Source organism: Malaclemys terrapin, chromosome 10 (assembly GCF_027887155.1).
Source record: "Malaclemys terrapin pileata isolate rMalTer1 chromosome 10, rMalTer1.hap1, whole genome shotgun sequence".
Lineage (NCBI taxonomy): Eukaryota > Metazoa > Chordata > Testudines > Emydidae > Malaclemys > Malaclemys terrapin.
The window spans coordinates 65,118,649-65,138,225 of NC_071514.1; the positions used below are offsets into that span (position 1 = coordinate 65,118,649).

The 19,577-nt window shown below is 45.7% G+C and overlaps 1 protein-coding gene across 4 annotated transcripts in view; it reads right to left on the reverse strand.

The window, feature by feature from the left end:
- Positions 1 to 19,577, reverse strand: part of LITAF (lipopolysaccharide induced TNF factor) — a 58,333-nt gene that overhangs the window by 19,682 nt on the left and 19,074 nt on the right. The window contains exon 1 of one of the 4 annotated variants that reach the window (XM_054041824.1): positions 3,328 to 3,529. The exons of 2 other annotated variants lie outside the window; for them this stretch is intronic. The gene's annotated coding sequence lies outside the window, so the exon portion shown is untranslated. Of the gene's footprint in view, positions 1 to 3,327; positions 3,530 to 19,577 lie in introns of those variants that run through there. One more of the 4 variants, XM_054041821.1, reaches the window with a different exon arrangement.

Below are 19,577 nucleotides of genomic sequence, written 5' to 3' on the forward strand. Positions count from 1 at the left end.
CTTTTCAAGGCTATTTTGTTTTGAAGTATAGATGATTTAAGCTATTTTGGTTTTGTCACTTCTCTCTGGTAACAGATAGTATCCAACATCACTCCTTATGTTATCAACTTTTTCCAGTTAATGCATAAGTTCCCATAACAGACCTATAAAAACATCAGCACTGCATAGTGTAAAATCTTCAAATACACCTCTACCCCGATAGAACACTGTCCTCGGGAGCCAAAAAAAAAAAAAAAAAATCTTACTGCGTTATAGGTAAAACCGCGTTATATCGAACTTGCTTTGATCTGCCGGAGTGCGCAGCCCCGCCCCCCCCAGAGCGCTGCTTTACCACATTATATCCAAATTCGTGTTATATTGGGTCACGTTATATCGGGGTAGAGGTGTACATACAACGTATTGTTACAGAGGAAAAGCCAACACTGTCACCAGTGGTGTACAATAGCATCTTGTTAATGTATCTTCTTTTAGATGAAAAATTTTAAACTATGAGTAATCTGTTACTGCATATATTTTCCATGAACCTGTACCTCAGAACCAAGGCAGACACTGCTTTGAGGGACAAAGAAAAAGAAATAAATCATCTGTACACTGGGTGGTAGGGTTGCTATCTTTTAGGTACAAAAAGCGGGGACATTACAGATTTCCTGGGACAGCTACCTCAAAAGGGGATGACCCTGGAAAACCTGGATAGGGGCAACCCTCCTTGGTGAGCAAGAACCCAGAAGAGAATGACTTAGGAAAAACAAGGAATTCTTCTCCTAAACCGACTTGTCCAATACAAACTGGGAATCTCAAATCTGGTTGTCCTAGAAGAAAAATGACTGTCCTTCCCTCATGCTTAATATCCTGATATTATCTGCCTAGCAATTGTGTAGCAAAATATACCAGAACTACTCCTCTGTCTCTTCTCCACTAATGAGCCCATGCTGTTGTTTGGAAAGTGCATTTGGCTAATTATGTGTGTGATCTAGCTACACAGCACAGCATGAGACAACTGCTCCAAGGAAATGGAGACAAGAAGTCATTATTTTGACCCTATAGCAAGATTGCACTGGTACGCCACTGCACCCAGAATTTTTAAGTGCAGGTCAGAAAGTAATTAAAGATATAATTTGTCCATACCAACTTTTTGGTTATCTGGACAATAAGATTTTTTCCTAGTTTACCATTTTCCTATTTTTTCATAGCAATTTTTAAAACTGAAGTAGTGCATATTCCTCAAAAGTTTATTGGAGAATAAAGGCTCTATCATGTATGGTGCCAAGAGTCTTCCAGAAGCAGATCAGGGATCCTAGGAAAGACGTTTTTTCAATTGACACAATGGGAATTCTATTCTAGCTTCCATTTTTCTTCAATAATACTTCACAAGCAAAACATATTTTAAAGAAACGATTAATGCTCACCCTTGAATTTTTAAAAGAATTTTGTAACTGTTTCTTAAAACTGGCTCTGATATAGGCGGACAAGATTTAACATTAGATGTTGGAGTGACAGTGTCATTTTAAAATAAAAATATGGTACTAGGTCTTATGAAAAGGCACAGGTTTTGAGAAAATAGCTGAACATTTAAAAAACAATTTATATCTTATCTGGCAGAATTTGTGGTCGTGGCTCCAGATCATTTGAGAATTCTTTGTAAACTACTAATTTTACTATCCAGCTAGACCACCTCCAAAACCTAGCTGGAGACAGATCCGGGTGGCACTCTATGTGCAAAGAGGCCACAACACTTTGGGATTTGCCAGGAGGATAAAGAATTTTAATATAATCGGCTAAGCGCTGAAGCTATTACTTTTGTCTACACATGGACACTCAGGAAAGTTAAGCAAAAATTAACTGAAGGAGTGAATTTAAAAATGCATTAGTTAATCTGCATTAAACTCCTGTGTAGATACGCTCATTCAGAAAAGTGATCTCAGTTCACTAATGAAAGTAAATTAAGGCCACTACACTTGTGAATGAAAGCTTCCACCCAGGGGTTTCACGTGCTTTTGGTTCAGCTTTCCTGTATTACCCTGTGTAGATACGCCCTTTCACTTTTGATCATTTGTCACAGAGCGTTCCACTGCCATCAGTTTTAGGGACAAGGAAGTTAATTCAGCATAGAATAGGGTGTGAATTTCAGATGGGATCATTAATCCCAATTAATTCCCTAGGAATAGTTAATCCAGAGTAACTCTCAGTATATACAAAACCATAGAAGAGCTCATGTCAAAATTTCACTTGCCAGCATTAAATGTTTCCAACTAAACATTAAAAAGTTTTAAACAGATGCAGTAACTAAGTATTAAAATACTTCCCAAAAATATAGGCTTACAGCTCCAGAGCTAACAAATATAAAAATGAGGAAAAACAATTGAGTAATTCTGCAAAAGTACAAATCTATAGAAAATAGACACTTTGCAACTGCAGAAGCTACACTGGGCAAAGTGGGTTACTAAGCATCCTGAAATTTTGGTTTCACTTCAGAGAAACATTTTTTTTTTTTAAAGTTCACAAATTCCAAGGAGCTCGATCCCAGTCTATGCCCCGGGAAGTCACACAATGGAAACACCATCCGACCAGCCCACTTTACTTGACTAGGGATGCAAGCAGCAGAAAAAGAACTGAACGGTTGCGTTGGATACAGTTATACAGAACGACTCTTCCCCGTGTGCCCCTCTACTGCCTTACAGCTTATAGAGTCGCTTCTTCTTTACACTGTTGGGAGGAACTGGGCCTTCACTGTCCAACCCGATTCCTCTAGAGATTTAAATCACCCCACTGAGGCAGCACAGAAAGCGGCTGGAAACGTGGCTAGGGAGCCCTGGGCCGCCTGTCAGAGCGGGCCCCGCTCGGGGGAGGAGTCACTGCCTGGCCGGGGAGCCCGGGGACGGGACGTGGGGGAGGTGGGTGACTGCCTGGGTCGGTTTCGCGCAGTCCCACGTGGCTTAGGCTGTGCGCTGTGTCCAGCGGTCTCTGCGGGGGCAGCGAGGGCTAAAGGCGGGCGGGGGCGCGCACCCCGGGCCCCTCGTGGGAAGCAGAGAGAGAGCGGGGAGGCTGCGCCCAGCTCTGCCCAGCTCTGCCCCGGCTCGGAGCGTCCCTACAGCGGGACTCGATCTCCGAGCGGGCCCCAAACGGCCCCCTCAGCAGAGGGGAGGGGCGGCGAGAGCGGGGGCAGCTTGCGCCGGGCCCCTGCGCAATCCGAGCCCGGGGCAGCCGGGCAGCCCCGATGGCCGCTCCCCCGCCCCCCATAGAGGAGTCCGAGGCAGCGCAGGACCCCGAGCAGCCGGTCCCGCAGGACTTGCCCCCCGCGCCCACACCCGCAGGCAGCGCCGCCCTTACCTCCTGCGCGGGGACTGGGGGCCGCCTGCTGCCCGGGCTGAGCTGGACCCGCTGCGCTCCCGGCCCGAGTTTGCGTCTTCCCTGCGCCTGGACTGGCGGAGACAAAGCTACACCCTCCCGGGCCGCTCCTCGCCCCCGCCCCTTCTTCCCGGCCCGGCGCTCGCCTCCCCCGCCTCGCAGCTGGGGCGGGGAGCAGGGCTCCGGGGAGTTAATGAGCGGCCCCGCCCCAGCGAGTGACCCTCCCCTGCCTTGGCCTGTGCCCCCTAGCACCGCGTCCGGACGTCGCCCCCCCCCGCCCCTTCTTGCCGGACCCTCCCCCCCGTTCAGCTGGGAACGAGCTCCCCCGCTCAGGGCTCAATGGGCCACGTGAAAACCCCGCCCCATCTCCCCAAGCAGTCACACGTCGGCTCTGGGCTCGCCTAGGAGCCAGCCCAGAGCCCGTCCAGCTAACTTGACTTTGATCAACTATAATACATCTAGCGCTAGCTGTTCTGTACGGACCACAAGAGCAGTCTGCTGTCCCGTCGCATGGCAGGTTAGGTGTTTGAGTACCAGTGCCTTCGAGTTAGCAACCAGAAACAAAGGTACAGGAGTATTGAAGGTAAGGAAAGGCTTTAAAAATATTAAGCTCCTGGAGAGTAAAAATTCAGGTTTCTGAAACACAAATTGTAACGGAACATACCATTCTAAACAAAGGAATTTGTCAGGAAAAAACCACCAACTCAGCGCTATCAAGAGGACCTTGGAGTTGGAGTTCCTTGCAAATCAGCTTTTTTCTAAGCTTAGAAAGTCAAAACAACAAGATCTACAAATTACTGTATCAGCAGAACCAGCTATTAAGTTTTATATGCAAAACACAAAGATAATTTGAACAAGAGAAAAATTCCTTCTCCAATTTCTGTAATGTCTTACTTTTTAACAGGCACAGTTATTCAGCAATAAACAATTCCCATCATCAGGCAAATGTAGGTAATTATGGAGTATCATTCCTGTAAAGGTTCCAATTGCTTTGTGCCGAAGAGGAACATTTTGATGCCTGGATGAAACAGCCTGGCATCGTTTTCTGCCTTCTTTCCATGTCCCCTTCTGTGAGGCACTAAAGATGAAAGTGAGCCAACAAAGGGAGATTCCCTACCCTTTAGAACAGCCACAGGCAAGGAGATAAAATTCCACAGTCAAATAAAAAAGTTTAATTTCTAGCATAATGGATGTGGCTAGAGAGAAATTGGGTGGTAGATAGTTGCAGTGTTTCTGAAAGAGAAACTGTCCACAACAAGTTTCAGAGTAGCAGCTATGTTAGTCTGTATCCGCAAAAAGAACAGGAGTACTTGTGGCACCTTAGAGACTAACAAATTTATTAGAGCATAAGCTTTCGTGGACTACAGCCCACTTCTTCGGATGCATTATGCTCTAATAAATTTGTTAGTCTCTAAGGTGCCACAAGTACTCCTGTTCTTTTTGTCTACAACAAGATACTCGTTAACTAAAGTTATAAGACAAACCTCTAAAAAGCAAGTTGATTTTTAAACAACCACCAGGCAAGTAAGTAACGAAACTAAATGTTTGCAGCCTCTCTACAGTTACATCAGTTCCTTTTATTGTCCAATTCTGCAGCTCAATACGTAACTTAATTCCTCTTTTTTCTTTGTCTTATGCAACTACTGTATATTCCAGGAAATAATGAGAGTCACAGGATACTCAGAAACAGATTAACAAATAATGAAAAGTCATTGGGTGTTGCTGCATTCTCCCAGTAGTGAAGCTTTTCTGTTTTTCACTGGTTGGGCAGGCATGAATCAGATATTTTCTTACTATAGGACCAAATGCCAAAAGGTACCGAGGACCCACGTGCCAGTGTCTTTTCAATAGGGTGACATTCCATTTTGGCCAGGACAGTCCCCTTTTAAAACCCTGTCCCAGGCATCATGATTTTTTTGGCAAACCTGGGCATTTGTCCCACTTACTCTTGCTAACTGATCATCAGCTGTCAAGAGCTAATGGAACAAATGCCCAGTTTTGCTAAAAAAGGTGGGGGCGTGCCCCGTCAGTGAGGTGCAGAGGGGGGCAAGAGTGAGTGGCAATGCCAGTCCAGCATAATGGAGCTTGGGCGACGCAGTGACGCCAGGCAGCTTGGGCCAGCGAGCGACTCGAGCCAGTTCCATTGTGTGGTGGAGGGTTCAGGCGAGCCCCATGTGGTGTCCCGTTTTCCCTTTGGGAAATATATGGTCACCCCACTTTTGGAATTGGGCCTAAAATAAGTGTCTCAAAACCTGCAACATTAGTTGTATTAGAGAAAGCCCCTGGACTTAATTTTTATAACCTTTTCTTTAGGGAACACTTCACACACTCCATGCTTTACATCTTCAAAATGCTGTACAAAAATTGACTAATTAGTTCTCACAATATCCATGGGAGGTAAGCAGCTAAGTTTCATTATTCCCATTTTTCTGAGGCAGAGGATTTAAGTTACTTGCATGCAGGGCCGGCTTTAGGCCGATTCGCCCGATTCCCCAGAATCGGGCCCTGCGCCTAAGAGGGCCTCGCGCACTCACCCCGGTGGCGGTCGTCTTTGGGGACCCCTCTCCCCTGGCCAGAGCGCCAGCCAGAGCACGGCAGCCCCGTGGCCCCGCGACCCTGGCCAGAGTGCGGCAAGCCCCGTGGCCCTGCTCTCCTCGCTGGAGCTCCAGCCGGAGCGCGGCAAGCCCCGTGGCCCGGCAACCCCGGCCAGAGCGCAGCAAGCCCCGCAGCCCTGCTCTCCTCGCTGGAGCTCCAGCCGGAGCGCGGCAAGCCCCGTGGCCCCGTTCTCCCAGCTGGAGCTCCGGCCAGAGCGCGGCAAGCCCCGTGGACTGCGACCCCGGCCGGAGCGCGGCAAGCCCCGCGGCTCCGCACTCCCGGCCAGAGCACGGCAGGCAGCCCCGCAGCTCCGTGACCTCAGCCGGACCGCCACAGCCCCACAACCCTGGCCGGACCACCGGCCGGAGTGTGGCAGGCAGCCCCGCAACCCCGGCCAGAGCGCAGCAGGCAGTCCCACAGCTCCGCGGCCCCAGCCGGACCACCAGCCAGAGCGCGGCAAGCCCCACGGCCCCCCAGCCAGCAATCCGAAGTGCCGCCCCAGAAATCAGGCACCACACTTGCTAAAGCCGGCCCTGCTTGCATGAGGCTTCAGTGCAAATCCATGGCAGAGCCTGGAGCAGAATTTTAGTAGACTGTAAGACTACTTTCATTCAAATAAGTGACAACACATCTTCTGAACAATAAACTTCTCTATCAGATTCTTCTGTTGAATTGCCTATAGTAGCTATACCATTCCAGGTTTTGCATTCATCAGACTAAGCAGATGCTGACCTTGATACACAAACACACACTTTGCTGCAGGTAAATGATATTGGTGATTCATACTCTACAAGACCGATCATGGGGTTAGCAAATATGTCATGGGTGGCCAAACGTACTGGCCCTCCGAGCCACATATGACAATCTTAAGAAGTTCGAGCCAGGATACGTATGCCGGGGGTTGGGCTTCAGCCCCGCTCCTGCTGAAGCCGCAAACCCTGGCAAGTGCGCCTTCCAGGGCTAAAGGCCCAAGACCTCTCCCCGATGAGCAGAAGTCCCTACTGCACCACCCCGCTGCAATGCAGAGGTCCTGAGCTTTCCCCCCCACCCAAGTCTGGTAGGTGAAGAATGGGGTCGAGGTAGGGTGACCAGACGTCCCGATTTTATTGGGACTGTCCCGATATTTGCTTGTTTGTCCCGCGTCCCGACCGATGTGCGGTCAGGACACTGGACAAACAAGTAATTTTGCCCTCCCGGAAGGGCTCTCGCCCCACCCCTTCCTCCCCCCATTGCTCCCTCCCCAAATCCCCGCCCTGGCCCCGCCTCTTCCCCAAGCACGTGGCATTCCTCCTCCCTCCCAGGCTTGCCGCTGTAATGGTGGCAAGCCTGGGAGGGAGGGGGTGGTGGCTGGCTTCCAGTTCCTGGAGCTGGTGAGTACGGGCACCGGGCGGGCAAGGGGGCTGCTCCCCCAGGAGGGAGACGGGGGGGCTCTGGACCCCGGCAGCGGTGGGGGAGAGCAGCTCGGGGCCGCACGAGTGGGGCATGTAAAGTTTATTGGCTCGGGGTGGACCCCAGCCGGTCCTCACCCCTGTAGGGGGGTGGTAAGAAGCCGAGTTCCCCCCTCCCCCTGGCTCCTCCGCTGAGCCCCCCCTCCCTCCTGGGGGAGCAGCCCCCTTGCCTGCCCGCCTCGTGCATCCAGCTCCAGGAACTGGAAGCCGGCCACCACCCACCCCCTCCCTCCAGGCTTGCGCCGGCATTACAGCTGCAAACCTGGGAGGGAGGAGGAATGCCACTCAGCTGAGGAGCCAGGATGGGGTCGGGGGGGGGACTCGGCTCCTTACCTGGCCTGCGGGACATGCTGGCGCAGGGTGGGGACACTACCCCCCTACAGGGGCGAGGAGCCAGCCGGGGTACCCCCTGAGCTGATAAACTTTACATGGCCACTCGCACGGCCCTGAGCCGCTCTCCCCTGCCGCTGCCAGGGTCCGGAGCCCCGCGCCTCTCCCGCTCGGCTGTGCTCCAGTGGCTCCTTCTCCGCGGGGGCGGCGGGATGCACCGCACGTGCCCAGGGCCCTGGGCGGGGGCAGCGCACATAGCCGCAGCGCGGCTGAGGCCTGGTAATTGCCCCGGAACCTGCAAAACGGCTTTTTTTTTTTGTTCCGCACCCCGGCGTCCCGATATTTCATGTCAGTGATCTGGTCACCCTAGGTGGGGGGGACATGAGGTGCTCTGCGAACCTCACTTTAATAGTAAAAGAGCTGCATGTGGCTCAAAAGCCACAGTTTGGCCACCCCTGAAATATGTATTCCTGAGCTTTAATCCTGCTCTAAACTGTTGTGGTTGTTATGCATTCCACCCAGTGGTGGCTGCATTTCAGTAATGGCTGAATTGCAGTAATTGCATCTACAGAGTTCAAATAACTTACATCCTTGTAATATGGTCCTTAACAAGATACCCTAGTGGGAAAAAAATAAATGAGAATCTTGATAATCCGCCACTCTACCCCCAAGAAATGCCTATTCAGTAGAATGCTGTTTTTATTGAAGTTTTTTTTTTTTAAAGTAAAGATTTAAAGAGAGGAAAGGTGTGTTGCAATCAAACCAGAAACATTCATTCTTGGCAAGAGACACACAGTATAATGTAATAAAATGCAAACAACATGATATACAGGGTGCCAGCAGATGTCAGTTTAACCCCAGGAATGAGAAACACCATTACATATATAGTAAATGTATAGTTTTTGTTTTCACAGCAACAAAGAGTTTCCGACCAGTGAAACTTAGGGCTTGTCAACACCATGCAGCTTTTAGCGACAAGGCTGTGTCGACACAGCCTTGTCGCTAAAAGTCAGCATGTGTAAACGCTCTTTTTTGGTACTTTGTTGGCACTTTTGCCGACAAAATACTTCCAGCCCCGCAAGCGGCATTAGCTTTATCGGCAGGACAAAGCCATGTTCACACTGTCACTTGCGTTGGCAAAACGTTTGTCTTTCATGGGGCGGCTTTAAGTTACCCGTGAAAGACAAAAGTTTTGTCGACAACTTCGCAGTCTAGACAAGCCCTAAGTGAAGAAATTATTTTAATTAAAATACATTTAAAAGCCTGTTAGCTGCAAAAATGTAAAATACAATATGCCCTGAAAGTGCAAAATAAGGAAAGAGTGAATGGAAATTATAAGAGGAGGGAAATGGGCCATTTGTATGTATGAGAATTTGAATGTGCATCTTGCTGTGGAATAGTTATGAAACCTGAGTGCTAATATACAAAGCCCAAAGGAATTTGGCTTCTGCTAAGCTTCTAGGTTAACAAGCTCAGAGGAAGAGCTAATGAGGCTACAATTGAATGCAGTATTTGGGAACATCAAACTTTTGGAACCATTTAAAATGTCGCTTTGGAAATCTTCATGCTTTGAGAGAAGAACAGGTTGTTTTGCACATATAGCCGAAGGGGATACAGATACATACCATAGAGTCACACCTTTCCCTTCTAAAGTAGGAAAAGCATCACATGAGCTGAAGTAGAAGCAGAGATTCCTTCACTCAGTGTGAAATAGTGGTTCCATTAAATTTCAAATATAGAACTGTATTCGCCTAGAGATTAAGGCCAAGATTTTCAAAAGTGACCAGGGATTTTGTGGTGCCTCAATTTTGTAGGTGTCCAGCTTAAGACCACTTAAAGAGGTCTGTTTTTCAGAAAGTGCCACCCTATTAAAGGAGCCTGTTTTTCTAGTGTCAAATTGGGCAGCCTAAAAACAGGAAACACCCAAAATCGCTAGTCACTTTTGAAGATCTTGGCCTAAAAGAGTAACAGCGATTTTAAAAAATGCAAAGAAAAAAAAGCAGACCAGGCGTAGGAAATTGACACATGTACCTTTTTAAAGTACAGAGGACTTAACTGGCCGTGCGTAGGGAAGAGGAATCATATAACTGATATTCAGCTGCTATAAAGAGGAGCAACAAAGAATGATCAATACACAAATATAATAAAATCCCTACTTCACCTACATTACACCATTTTATGGCGCAAATTCACCCCTGGTATAGTTCCAAGTCAATAGAATTCTACCAGGCATGAATTTGAGTCATCATTTTGGAAAGCTTGTGATGCTTTCCTTGCACAATACCAGAAATAGATAACAGATGCCCCCCGCCACCACGCAATTGCCAAGTTTGGCTCTGGGTTTAACATCCAAACATCTCTAAAGTTCAGAGTGTTTTTGGAGTTCTGGGTTTTGATCTGAGTGTTTCAAACAACTGACACCATATTTTGGCCATTATCTCAGCCTCATCCATTGTTTGCTTAGGATTTCATACTCCTAAATAAATGACTGCTAAGGGAAAAAACACAGGCCACATATTCAAATGTGAAACTTTAAAATTATGGGTCACTTTTTAATTTGAAGACTATATACCTTTGAATCTTTGTCCATCCAAAAGCAACTAAGGAGTAAAGGGTATGTCTACACTGCAATTGGACACCCACGTCTGGCCCGTGCTAACTGACTCGGGCTCATCATAGGGCTCAGGATAAGGGGTTGTTTAATTGCAGTGTAGGCATTTGAGCTTGGGCTGAAGCCTGGGCTCTAGGACTCTGCAAGGTGGGAGGGCTCCCGAAGACCAAGACCAAGCATCTACATTGCAATTAAACAGCCCCTTAGCCCAGGTCAGCTGGCACAGGCCAGCCACAGGTTTTTAATTGTAGTGAAGACACCCTAAAAGGCCTGTGGACACATTACTGTGGTTTAAATTGCTTGCCATCTGCATGTAGGCAGCAGGTAATTCCTGCTGCATTTTAATGCTTTTAATGAAAAGGGACATACAACACTGGACATAGCCAGGAACAGTGAAGATTGCATTAGGGCTGTCCCTATATCTTACAGGTCTCTATGCAATGTATATTTTGGGCCATTATCCAGTTTCCTCTCCACCTGTAAATAAGCTTGTCTTGCAGGATTGTGTTTATGAGGCCCCAGATGAACAGTACTGTGACGTGCACTCTATATGAAATTATAAATATATGCGAATGAGTGAATATAATATAACTGGAATATGCTTCATGCAAAAGGTCTCTTGTAAGGTATCATTACAAACCTTATAATCTACTGAGTGTGGTCATCCTATTTGTATAAATGTATCACTCTTGTATCTGAAACAAGAAATACGAAATATAACTCTGAAGACTTATTGTAATTATGCAAAGTGTGGGCCATTAATGGTGGTTTGGAATCTTGATGTCTCCCATCAACCAGGACAATTGACTGTGGATGGTTCTGTTTGCAGGCAAGCCTTCCTGTGAGTCAGGCTGGGAGGAATGAAGGCTTGAAGTCTTACAGTGACGTGTGATCATGTCACCTAACCTGGTGTCTTTCCATTGAGAAGGAGGGGGTGGGAACCCAGAGAGGGACAAAGGATTCCCACCTTATGCAAAAGATATATAAATGGGTGGAACAGAATAAAGGGGAGAGCCATCATGAAGAATCCCCTAGCTACCACCTGAGCTGGAACAAGAGCTGTACCAGGGGAAAGAATTGTGCCCAGGCCTGTAAGGTGTCCAGTCTGAGGAAAAAACTTACTGAAGCATCTCTAAGGGTGAGATTATCTGTATTCAGGTTAATTAGACATAGATTTGCATGTTTTATTTTATTTTGCTTGGTGACTTACTTTGTTCTGTCTGTTATTACTTGGAACCACTTAAATCCTACTTTCTATATTTAATAAAATCACTTTTTACTTATTAATTAACCTAGAGTATGTATTAATACTTAGGGGTGGGTGGGCAAACAGCTGTGCATACCTCTCTATCAGTGTTATAGAGGGCGAACAATTCATGAGTTTACCCTGTATACATTTTATGCAGGGTCAAACGGATTTATTTGGATTTTAGACCCCATTGGGAGTTGGGCATCTGAGTGTTAAAGATAAGAACACTTCTGTTAGCTGCTTTCAGTCAAGTCTGCAGCTTTGGGGCAAGTAATTCAGACCCTGGGTCTGTGTTGGAGCAGACGGGCGTGTCTGGCTCAGCAAGACAGAGTGCTGGGGTCCCGAGCTGGTAGGGAAAGCAGGGGCAGAAGTAGTCTTGGCACAACAGTTGGCAGCTCCCAAGAGGGGTTCTGTGATCTAACCTGTCACAAGTACCCTAAACTGTGTGCAGGGTGGATAACGTAGACCAGGGGTCGGCAACCTTTCAGAAGTGGTGTGCCAAGTCTTCATTTATTCACTCTGATTTAAGGTTTCGCATGGCAGTAATACATTTTAATGTTTTAAGAAGGTCTCTTTCTATAAGTCTATAATATATAACTATTGTTGTATGTAAAGTAAATAAGGTTTTTAAAATGTTTAAGAAGCTTCATTTAAAATTAAATTAAAACGCAGAGCCCCCCTGGACCGGTGGCCAGGACCCAGGCAGTGTGAATGCCACTGAAAATCAGCTCGTGTGCCGCCTTTGGCACGCGTGCCATAGGTTGCCTACCGCTGGCATAGACCTAAGGCTTCCATTGAGCATCACTGTGCATGCTTCCCCATGCATCTCCTGAAATGCTGATCTGCCTATTGGTACTGGACTTCTTAACCCACGGTTCCTCACATACAAGGTCACAGGATCAGGGCTGGTTCTAGAGGCGGACAAGCAGAGCAGTCACCCTGAGTGCCAACTTCCAGGGAGTGCTGTGCTGCTATGTTTCGGGTAGGTTTTTTTTTGCTTGCTCAGTCACTCTAGGGCAGTGGTTCCCAAACTTTAACAGTCTGCGAACACTAAATTGTGAAAGCTCGTGAACACTCTCCTAAAAATGAATATTTTCAGGGATTTAAGATTAAATTTCCTCAGTGTGATGCCCCAACTGCCCGGCCCCGCTCTCCCTGGGGCTTGGGCTGCCAGCCCCACATGGAGCACTGAGGTTCAGACTGCCGGCTCCCCCGCTGACCGTCGGGACTCGGGCTGCCTGCCCCAACTGCCCGGCTCCGATCTCCTTGGGACTCGGGCTGCCAGCCCCGCCGGTGCACTGGGGTTCGGGCTGCCAGCTGCCCCGCTGACGGGGTGGAGCTTGGGCTGCCAGCCCCAACTGCCCGGTCCCGCTCTCCCTGGGGCTCGGGGTGTCTGCCCTGCAACCGGGTCCCACCTGCTGTCTCCAATGCCCAGGGTCCTCTGTCTGCCATTACTGAAATTTTTCTGGCGAACCCCCTGTAACGTTCTGCAAACCCCCAGAGGTTTGGGAACCCCAGTTTGGGAACCACTGCTCTAGGGGAGTCAAAAATGTTTTCTGATCTGGCCGACTAAACAGTTAAGGCCACTCCTACACAAGATTCCATATTTTCCACCCCTCCCGTTCTGCCCACGCAAAGCTGCTGAGAGGGACTGAGACACATTTTTGGCTGTAGTAGTTTCAATGTGCCAAGAATATCCTCTTTTCAAACCTAGTTTCTACTTTCTCACTCTCCTGGAGCCGATCTATCAAACGTACAGTATCCAGGTCTCTATATTGCGCCCATTATCCTTGATATCCAGATGCTAACTGAGATGGGGATCTAGATGAAAGTGAACCAGCTACAACTTACCCCAGATACGATGGAAGAAATGCTGAATGGCACTGGGAAAGCATTTGGAGGAATCGGCAGATGTAATGTCAGCCCTATCTAGAGAGGAGATATGATCACTTTTTGCCAAGATGCCTTTCTACTTATTGCTGCTCTGGAGTCTCAGCAAGTGGTGGTGGCCTTTAGTGCGTACCTGAAGGCCACCTTACCATTAATAATTATTATATTATGGTAATGCCAATGACCCTAATCAAGTTTGGGGCCCTAGTGCATTAGGCTGTTCAAACACTGAAACAGACATCGTTTCTACCTCAAAGTTTATAATCTATTTAAAGATAAGATGCAACAACTGAGTACAACAAATAGGAGCAGAGGACAAGGGCAACAGTGTTAATTGCAGCCCTTGAAAAATTGTTGTCTATGCCTTAATCACCTCCTCTCTAGACTACTACAACACTGTGTTTAGGGCTTCACTTTAAACCCACATGGGATTTCCAGCTAGCATGGATGACAAAAATCCATCTATCCCACGAGTGAGGCAAGAATTTTTGAGTGCAAAACACCCATGTTCAAATTTGTACAAGCTTCCTGTTCACTTCTGGGTGGAGTATAAGTGTGTTGGTGATTATCTACAAAGTCCAGCATGGTCTGAGCTCTGGTTAATACCAAGCCAGTTAAGATCACCCTCAAACTAGTAACAGGACTTCCAGAGTTTGGAATTCATTCCTCTTAAGTGTTCAGAGCACAAGCCTAGCAAACTTTGGTGCATAAGCCAAGAACTATATTATATTGTTTAAATTCTTTACTCTTCTGTCAGTTATTCCCAATTAATGTGTTTTAATTCACAAGCAAGCACCCACCATAGCTGCTAGGGCAACAGGCATTCTACAAATCATTAAAAATAAATAAGCCTCTGCTATTTTAGTCCCAGATTCTTCCTAGTCATGTCAAATGATTTAGTGATTCTACAGTGCAGTCAAGTCACTTATAAACTAGGCTGAGTTGAGACAATTTTTATATGCTACCTAATGTAGAATTTTTAAATACAGCAAATGCTTTTTAATGCCACATTCTTAAAGAACAGTGCCAGTCGCACACGGAGCTTTGGACACATTCTCAGGATGATGCACAACATTTGTTTGTGTTGTTTATGGATATGCCACTGTTGATAAATCATGTTCTCCATCACAGATATCTCCAGGAGTATTATTTGCATGTTTTTCCTAAGAGGAAGAAACATAGCTTTGGGCAATCTCTTTTTTTAAAGCCCTTACGCCTAAAATTAATGACATTAAGGAAAATGCAACATTTTCTGTATGTTCTATTCCAGTAATAGAGTACACCTCTACCTCGATATAACGCTGTCCTCGGGAGCCAAAAAATCTTACTGTGTTATAGGTGAAACCGCTTTATATCGAACTTGCTTTGATCCACCAGAGTGCGCAGCCCTGCCCTCCTGGAGCACTGCTTTACCGCGTTATATCCGAATTCGTGTTATATCGAGGTAGAGGTGTATTAGGTGAAGCCTTTTTTCATAACTCAGACAATGACAAGCAAGAAGTCTCCATTTCTAACTAATGTGGTAGTTTTGTCCCATGGATCAACATTTACTATAGAACTACACAAGTAAAAATGTTCCCTGCATTTCTTACACCGGCCTAGAACACAGGAGCAGGTAATGCCCCCTGCTTCATTGTCCCTAGTGCCATCATTAGCGCTAGTCCTTCTCTAGCTCTCTCCTCAATCAAATAAACTCTGCTCTCATACCAATAGTCTGAGGGGAAAACAAAAACCTGACTGCTGTATCTATCCACAACAATTTCATCTTATCGGTGATCACAAGAACTAGAATGTTTTGCTGTTAGCACAACTGATATATGGCTGACTCCATCCTGCTTCACAGTCACTGTCCAGAGAAAATCCCAGTTTGGAAATCCTGATTAGACCTCAGCATACTGAAAGGCAATCATTAAGGGCCCAACCTTGTGACATCCTGAGACTGTTCTCTTAGAAATCAGGATCTAGCCCCACATGCCAGCAAATTATCCAAGTATCACTAAACACCATAAGTGTCTTCTCATGTACAAATCCCTTAGGGCCAGATCATGAAATTAAAGCCCTTACATGAAATCAGCAAAGTTTAGTGTCGTGAGAAGGCAGCACACTTGTTAGAGAAGATTCTTGCATCTGCAACCAGCTATAAATGAATGATCTGTGGCGCACATTTTCCATATGAGCATAGGAACCTTAACCAGGAGATCAAGTGACCTGTCTAATTCTATAACCTGTTTTAATGATCAGTCCCAGATACTTCAGAGGAAGACAAGTGCAAGAAACCCCCTAGTGGACAATTATGGAATAGGCTGTCTGTAAAGGAAGTTTATAACTTCTTAACCATTTGCTTATGTTTCAAATCATGATGACTGGCAACTGCTAGCCCTTAAAATATGTTATCCTAGATAATGCATCTGGATCTACTCCCATTATCTGTATTAGTGTTGAAAGAAAGAGGGGAGGCTAATGTCCTCGGGGTGGACAAATCAATCTCTTGGTTTTTTAATTCAAACACACACATCCTTGTAAGGATTTTTACTCTTAATTTGCTGATATGTACTCTCAACTTTAACTTTGTTAATTTTTTTTATCTGATGGTATAAATAGATATTCATACATACAAAAACCACTGCATACAAAAATAAAATTTTCATTTATCTATTTAAACATTTTCTTTCATATACACACAATATTTTAGACAGCCACACTAACACACCAATAACAAAATCCAGGTTGCTTTTTTTTTTTTTTTTTTTAATGTAAGGGCACTGGAGGACTCAGTGCAGCATAGAGAGTATGTAAGTTTGACATGTTGTGTTACAGAATTTCCTGATACTTCAGTTGTATGTTGTTCAACTAGGCAAGCCCCTATTTGGATTGGCTTGATCTTCTTGAAATGATTTCCAATAGCTTTAGAATCAATATTTGTTCAAATTGTTGAGACCAAGTAATCTCAAGCAATTTTTTTCTGTGCAGTTATATCATCTTACTCACGTTGCAAAGCAAATGTACAAAACAAACACTGTGGAAACAAAACCTGCCACCCAGTATGAGTAATTACTGCAGGAAAAAGGATGACAAATCATGCCAGTTATTTAATTGCCATTCAATAGCACCAAAAGCTAAAATTGAAGCCAAAGGTTTTAGCTTAGCTCTTATAGCAAATATTTTTAAAAATCTGCCAACTTTGTTAGACTTTAAAAAAAACTAATCACTGTCACAGTGGTGTCATCTGGAAGCAGGGGAGGGGTGTCTTTTTTTGTTTTGTTTTCTGATAATTCAAGTGACCCTTCCTATGGCAGGCAGAAAAATTCTCACTGCTTCAAGGATCAGTTCATTGGAGGGGAACCTATTTCCAAAACATTAAAGGCAAGAATGTCCAGATAGGATCAGTGTTGAGGAAGGCCCAATTATTAGACTTAAAGTAGATTCTACAGTCATTACTTAATCAAAATTCATAGATTCAGGGTTTAAGGCCAGAAGTGATCACCAGATCTTCCCATCCAGGGGCTCTCAGCCTTTTTGGAATCACACCCCACCTCAGCAGTTTTGTTTTGTTTACTTGGAGCTCCCGACCCGCTTCACAATAGCAAGATGGATACTGCCACCTAGCATTGCTAATGTGTTAGTTCAGGAGATAATAGGCAAATTAGTCAAAGTACAAGTCAAGAGGTACTATAAAGATGCCTCTTACCTGTACTATTGATGCTGATGTCAGTCACTGAAAGGTGCTGCAACCTGGTACTTGCCCTGCCCCTCTTTTATTATAATTCCTGAAATATTAGATGACCTACCATGTCAACCTTGGAAAGTTTGAAACACCCATGCTTGAGAACCTCTGATCTAGTCTGACCTCCTGAATATCACAGGGTACCAACACACCCAGCAGCCACATACTAAACCCAACAGTCAAAATCAGACTAAAGTATTTCAACCCACTGAAGACTAAGGGCATGTCTTCACTAGCAGCGGCAGCACCTTAACATGGCTGTGTAGTCACGGCACCAGCGCTGGGAGAGAGCTCTCCCAGCACTGTAAAAAAACACCCTCACAAGGAGAATAGCTCCCAGTGCTGGGAGCACGGCTCCCAAAGCTGGTACACTGTCTACACTGCCACTTTACAGCGCTGAAACTTGCAGTGCTCAAGGATGTGATTTTTCACATCCCTGAGCGAGAAAGTTGCAGCGTTGTAAAGTGGCAGTGTAAACAAGGCCTAAGCTATTGTGTGCTACAGGCAGACAATAGGAGGAACTGAGATGCACCAGTGCCTGAGGCCCCAGTAACGGCAGGGAATTGATTAAGTGAGATATGCCCATTTATATCATTGGGAGTTGGGACTGTGTAGGACTGCAGTATTTGGTGCCTCAAAAATATCCCTTGAAGGCTTAAAGGTAAAGAGCTCCACCACTGTAGCAAAGTCATGTCTATACTGGTTGGAATAACTATACATCTTTTCTATAAGCTCACAACGCAAATTTTTAATATAGTTTTTGTGGGTAATAAATCCTCTGATTTTGCTGCTTTTCTATATAATTATTTAACATAGCGCTATAATCTCCTCCTATCCTGCCCTTTCTCTCCAATAATCAAAAATTGAGGTATTACCCCTCAGATTTTTCTCTTTTTTGACTTAATGGATTTTGATATAAAATCTCTTCAGATTTTTATCAATGTGTCTGTTTATAAATTAATATATTATCTACATAAATATTGCTTGTTTCTCTAAAAACCCAGCACAAATAAAACCGCCTCTGATTTTGCCTTTCCCTGATTATTAGCCAAGTTATATGAATCTTCTCAGGTTTTCTTCACTCTTTTCCTCTTAATTACCGAATACAGATTTAAAAATCTTCTCAAAATTCACCAGTTTTACTCTCCAATCATTAAATGACATGAGATTCTCATTTTTAGAAGAGAACTATTGCCTTAAGTCACTGACTTGATTATGGTGAGAAAATAAGAGGTACCAAGGACCTCTTTAATCTAAAGAAGAAAGGCATAACAAAAAAAAACAACTGGAAGTTAGATAGAAAAATTCAAATTAGAAATAAGGTGCACATTTTAACATTGCGGATAAACCACTGGAACGAACTATCAAGGAAAGTTGTGGATTCTCCATTTCTTGATCTCAAGACTGGATGCCTTTCTGAAGTTATGCTCTGCTCAAAAAGCAGTTATTGGACTGCTCTGAGCGGCTGTTCCACCCTCTTCCCTACGTCTTCTCTGCCTCCTGTATGGAGCAGCGAGCACGCTGCCACTCGTCCTCCTCCCCCTCGCAAGGGCCATCAGCTGATCGGCGCAGGGAAGAGAGGAGGAGAGGCAGGAAAGCACCACGCTGGGGGAAGAAGCAGGGCAGGGGGAAGCTTAGCTGCCGCAGGACCAAGCTTCTGCCTCCTGCCCCCACAGGGGAGAGTGGTGGGCGGTGGGGCTGAGTGGGGCTGGGAGCCGGAACCGCGGCAGGCAACAGCGTGCCACTCAAAATCGGCTTGCGTGCCGTAGGTTGCCGACCCCTGATATAGCATCTTATGTTTCCTTTGTTCTAAGCTCCTGTATGCACCCTGAACCACCCTCGCAGCTAGCTTCCTTTTGACAAGTCAGGCTGTTCTTTCCTGATGGAGATTACTAATATCCTATGTTAAAATATATAGTAAACAATCTGACATTCACACCTAAGCAGGGGACCACACACATCCTATGCCCCACACAACCCTTCAAAATAAGGGTTGTATTGCATGTACCATTTGTATAGGCCCTCAGCACGGGGTGAATGTCACCCATGAGGAACGCAAGGAAGAGAGCAAACAGTTCTCATGTTTGTATAAATCATATAGCTAGAAATTGAAGAGACCTACACGGTCTTCAAATCTGTTCCCCTGAAAGGGAGGGAAATAGCCCTTATAGAGGATACATCAGATAGACAGTTAGCAACTATTACATGAGAACTTAGCCAGAGAACTTATATGGAAAATTCACACACAAGGATGTTCTTACAGTTAATGTGAAGTGTGGAGAAAGGAAACAGTATTCCAGAGAGTTTCTTTCCCTGGAGAATAGGAAAGATTGGTTTCCAAAAATTTATTTCCCCTACCCACAGAAAGCACAAGAAGGATTTCTA